Here is a 6,000-nt window from a genome sequence, read left to right as displayed (position 1 = left end):
AAGTTAAAGTAGTTATCGTGGCCCATTTCCAGGAAGCAAATAAAATGAGAGGAGAAGGAAAGTGTTGCTTTTCTTATCACTGCCACACTGACACTCTGGTTTTCTCCTTCCCACCCTTTGTCTCCTGAGTCAACGAAAGAATCTCTGCTTCACTGACATCTGCTCATGGATGTCCTCCCGCCACCTCAAAACAGAGTTACTCTTCATCCCTGCCATCACCAGTGACAGCATCTCTGTGGCAGCCTCTCAATCCTCAATAAACCTGTAGGCATCTATCTCGATGACAACCTGGATTTCAAGAAACACCCGCCTAATCTACATGCTCCCCAGCACTCACACACGGCTCCGATGGGGTTTTGTTCTGTCCTCCACAGTATTTTAGAATTGACGAGTTTCATGAGAACAACTGTAAACTACTTGGCCTGTCCAATGTTGACTTACTTTTGATTGTGGATGCCGAGTAGGCCTACAAGTTGTAAGATATAAATATGTAAAATGTTAAACAATGGGAGCCGATCAAATATATATATATATATATATATATATATATATATTTATATATATATATATATATATATATATATATATATATATATCATATTCTAACGATTTTAACAATTGCTTAAAATGGACAGACTATCATAGTTTCTGTGGAGTAAATGTCAATGTTGTTCATAAAAATGTATGGACATTAATGTTCTATATCTACATAATTATGTGCAATTCATAATATATCACTATAATCATGCATTTTATTTGTAGTGTGCCCTTCATTGCTGAGAAAATCTCAAGGTGCATCAGGTATTCAATTAAAATTAATAATTACATAAAGATACTAGATAAGTGGTGGTTATTACATTTTGTAATTATTTTATTACTTGTATTCTTTTGTCATATGATGTGGGTTAAGTAGCTCAAAGTCATATCTGAGACAAGAGCATGACAGGCCTTACACACCAAACAAATACACCTAAAACATCTTTAACTCTTTAACTGTGTTCAGATTCCCTCCTAAATGGTTGGAGAGTCTGTGTTTTGTGTCATGGTCTTAGGATGCGGCTGAACCAAAGAAAGACAGTATAGGGACACAATCCATCATTCAGACAGGAGAAAAGATAGCTCTCAAGAGCATTGTGGATTTTTTTTCACTCCGCCAAAGCCCCCCACTACACACAAATACACAGAAAACACCAGAACATTAGCTTTGTAAATCGGAGGGAAAATGCACCACCGGTGTCATTTTTATAATCACAGCCATTATCGATAATTACTGTTCCAGCCAAGGCTATTGAGATGCAGGACAAAGAGAGCACCAGGCAGACCTAAATCTCTTGCCTGGATGATGCACCCCCTCTTGTGGTCACCGAATAGAACAGCATTCTTTACCTCTCCACTCTGTCCTCAGCCAACTCGAATGCTCTCTTGCATTATAGTTTCTGTTTTATGGGCCCTTGGACCACACTGATAGGACTGCCTTCTGTCTGGGCTGGAACACCACAGGGGAGTTGTTGTCCAATCCCTCTTCTTTCCTCTCTCTGTCTGTCCTCATGATGAACTTCACCATTTTGTTATTGCCTCGTTCATTTCCGATCTTTCCATAAATACTCTTGTTCCTAGCAGGCTACTGCTTTTCTTACGTGAGGCAACCTTTCACTATCTCATCTCAGCCACACATTTTCAGCCCACCTCCTCCCATTCCCGGTCCCTTCATCATCTTGCATTCATTTTGTGTTCCGCTCCTCCCTCCCTTGTCTGTGTCCTGTCACTGTTCAGAGTGTCAGTTTCCTGTAAAGAGTCGTTGTTAAGGACTGTGTGTGTGTGTGGGGGGGACGGGGGGGGGACGGACGCACGTGTGTGTGTGGGAACGCACGTGTGTGTGTCTTAATCTGTCCTCAGAGATAAGGCTCAGCAGAGACGGCCGGGAGAGGGTGGGGGGGGGGGGGGGGGACGAAAGGTGCCTGGTCAGGAATGCCCTCACAGAAGAAAATTGCTGTGCTCCATATTTAAATAGACTACGGTATATGGGTTAAGGAGAAAGAACACAAGGGCTTAGCGTAGATTGAGGGAAACTGCATGCTTCTCAAAACAAGTATTTTCTGCTTGTCAAGGAGAACAATCGGAGCGATATCTCTCCAGTCTCCTCTGAAGATTCCTGTGGCAGCTTCACAAACTCCAGTCATATGTGTCCTTGGATGTGCTCCTCTTGAACCACTCAAACTTAGCATTGGTAAACATTACCATGTCAACCCTTGGAGAGTAAGGACAGGGAATTCATTTATTCCTGAAAGTCACTGTAGATAGACGTAAATGCTGATGAAGTAAAGTTCGGGTTACTCCCTACTTGTAACTCCCTACTTCAAGTCATTTAATCAATTCAACTTTGTGCACATTATGTAATTAGCACTTATGAGGTTATCTTTATGTATTGCTGAAATTGAAATAGTGTCAATTGTATTTATGTACAGTAGTAGTGCATAGCTGCTATGGCTTGGCATGGAGCCTGTCTGCATGTCTGTTGGTGAACACAACAATGCGGTTTGCTCACAGCCTTGAAAGAGGAGTCAGAGGCTTCTCATCTTCACTGATTATAAATCTATCTCGGGTGTGATGCAATCATCAAGCATACAGCAACAGAATACATTAGTAGAGGCAAGAAACAGTCAGTCGGCCTAACACAAGAATGATCAGCCTGCGAGGTGGAGTCCTGAAAGGCTAAGCTGTTCAGCACCAGGGGGGCACATCATGTTAGGAATGTGATACACCATGACTCATCACATATTAATGACACATTTATGACTCAGGGATCAGTTATGGCATGTACGCAGACTCGAGCTGTGTAATTGAATGTGTCATGTATGTATTGTTAATGTAAATTGTTTCTGAAGTTTGATAAAATGGGTGTTAAAAAATGTATGTCTAATAATATTAGGGGTCTTGTTGCGCATGATTTAGGAGGCCTTCAATGAAGTTGGGTTCCACATCTCTCAAGGCTAGGACATGAGTTTGAGTTTAAATGCTGCCTGACAAGGAACATAACACAGCCTGGGAACTGGAACCAAATTGTATGTGTGTGTGTAACTCACATGCACAATTGTTATTTTCAGTGTTGCTGATATGATCATTTGATTTCCAATCTCTTGGGTGTGTGAGATTATCTCACACACATTTTGCAAAACACACACACACACACACATATGTTCCCCCCTTGAAAACACAAACACACACTCTTTCGCTTACACACACTGTTGAACGCACACAGAAAACACTGATGCGTACACTCACATTCTACAGGATCTAAAACATCCTCTACCAATCACACCCATCTGTAGTGTGCATACTATACACAAACCAAAACATAAAGAGGCTTTACTCTCATTTATGCCCCCCACCCCCACCTCTCGTTCTCGCTTGATCATCGCTCCTGATGTTCCGACAGAGAGCACCAGCTGGCGTTGTTAGCGGCGAGCGACACGACCTCTCAGTGCATTGATTACTGGCCATTATGTCATTTCCCTCCCGCATTGTTTTTAAATGGTCCTGACCCTGTTACCATGGCGCCCAACACTGCACTGCTCCTTTTCAGGCTGCCGCTCTTGACTGCTCACCGTCTCCGTGTGTTTCTCTGGTGTGACTTTGTGTGGTCGGGCCCCCGTCTACGTGGTCAGTGCCCAGTCTGTAGAAGAGGGTAATTGCCAGCTCAATTTATGCTGTTATCAATTTGCTTATTTCTTCTTGATTATTGAAAATAACAATGAATTAGCGTAGCATTGTTCGGGTGTTTATTTGTTTTTGGGGGGGGAGGGGGGGGGGGTTGATCAGTTCAACAACAGTGAAACTTGTGCTCTCAACCTTCACTGCCAGGGCCATGTATTTTTCTTTAAAGATATCCTAACAGGAAAAGCTAAACCGTGTGTTCTGTTCATGTTTTTGTTTCTCACCTGATGTTACAGGCTGTCATGGGTATGTTCTAATATATTCTAAATCTTTTCTCTGGGAAGTAGACTGTACTGCTCAGTCATTCATCACACAGAAGCATTCAACAGATACAAATCAGCCCTCCCCTTCTCCCTGTGACAGAGTAGAGTCTCCCACCCAGCAAGGGTGTCTAAGGCGGGGGCTGGGGAGAGAACCGATTCTTGTTTACACTTATCGTATTCTTCCTGCACGAGCCAGGTGATGAGCGAGAGCACTTGCCCTTTCTCTGTCACCAGCTCCTTCTCTTTTCCACCCTCGCAAAGACTTGCACCATCAGCACCCCGCTCCTTTCTCGCTTGCTATTTTCTGCTTTGAACAATTCCATTCCTCTCTCCTTGGGCCTACCCCGTCCCGCCTTTCTCTCTTTCTTTCTCTCTTTCATTCATCCGTCTCCATAGTTCTCCTCCTCCTCCTACTTACATCCAACTTACCTTTCTCTGCATCTACAGTGGTACACATCCCTCTCTGTCCTCCCTCTTTCCGTCCATTTCCTTCTTCCTATTTCCCTCCCCCCTCTCCCCCTTTCCCCCTCCCCCCCTCGCCCCCTCTTTCTCCTCTTCCCTGTGGCAGCCTGTAATTTCTTGTTCTCAATCATGCCGGCTCCCATGGCAACTCTATCTGCTGAGTGGCCAGTGAGGTGCTGTGAAATTGTTCCAGAGGTTGTGCTGTAATTGCTGTGGCAGGTTGAATGTGTGTATGTGTGTGCGTGCACTTATTTACGTATACCATTGAAGCCTCTTGTCTACATGATACTATTCTACTTTACAACTAGTTGTCCCTTTGTTTTGTTAGAAGGGAAGCAGGCTACACCCTTTTCTCCTTGTTTAATATAATTTTGAATCTTTGAGATTTGAGTGTATGAATAGTTTTCATATTCTGTGGTTTTTGTCATCTAGCTGTTGTGACCTAATTCCTGAAAGTGGAGTGATATTGGCTTTCATCTGCGTAAAGCATAACATTTGCAATGTGTTTTTCTGTCTTAATGGCATTATTTTACCTCTAAAGCAAGACAATGGGCCTGTGTAAAAAAAAAGAAGAAAAAAAAATTCTGGTCTCATGGAATGTATGGTAATCTAACAGTGACACCCATATGCAAGAAGAGGTACTACAGAGGCAGGTGGCAGTAGGTGGACGTTTTTGGTAAATCTTTCCTTAAAGACACAAAGATAGATTCGGCAAACTCTGAAACTCTGTTCCTTAAACTCTCATGAGGGGAAACACACAAAACTGATTAGAATACTTGAAAAAAATATATATTGGGTGTAGTTTTCAAAAATAGGTTTTGTGGGAGGCTACTGGTTATAAGTCCACAAGGGGTTCACAAAACAAGAGACACACACCCACATACACACAGTAAAGTAGTATAATCTTTCAATTCTGAATCCACACATGGATTCTTGGGAGTAGCAGGAATAGAGGGAGAGTGTGGGGCATGCACACAGCTGAATTGTTTGTAAAACAAACAGAATTCCTATTGTAACAGGGACACAACGGATTGCAATACCTTGCTTGTTTGTCTTATTATTATCACGTTGTCTGCAGTAGGGAGTCTGTCAAGGATGGTGACTAGATACCAGTGCTGTAGTGGGACTCATTTTCAGTCCCGGAGTTTCATGCCTTAGACCGGCTCAGTTTAGTTCACGACTATTTATTCTACGTATATTAAAATAATGTAATTTAAAACCTCAGAATATAAGTCTGCAATAGTGCAGCTTTGTAATTCATTGTATTTTTCAAAAATCATTTCCAACTCAGTGCAAATAGAATAGCGTACGTTTAGCATCACAGTGATGATTTATTAGGACAGATAATAATAGTATTCCTTACAACAAAATGTAATGTTTAACAGTATCAGAATTTATCTTCTGTAAGAATTAGTGTTCATAAATATCCAAACCTTGACATATATCCAATAAATACAAATATATAAAAAAATAAAAAAAAATAAAAAAAAATTAGATAAAATTATTGTACTTTCTAATGACGGCTTCATCTCTTTTTCCTCTGCATAAGTGTAGCTTTAAG

Source organism: Hypomesus nipponensis, chromosome 3, assembly GCF_054491055.1.
Source record: "Hypomesus nipponensis isolate SF chromosome 3, ASM5449105v1, whole genome shotgun sequence".
In the NCBI taxonomy this organism is placed as follows: Eukaryota; Metazoa; Chordata; class Actinopteri; order Osmeriformes; family Osmeridae; genus Hypomesus; species Hypomesus nipponensis.
Note: the sequence above shows the minus strand (reverse complement) of the source record.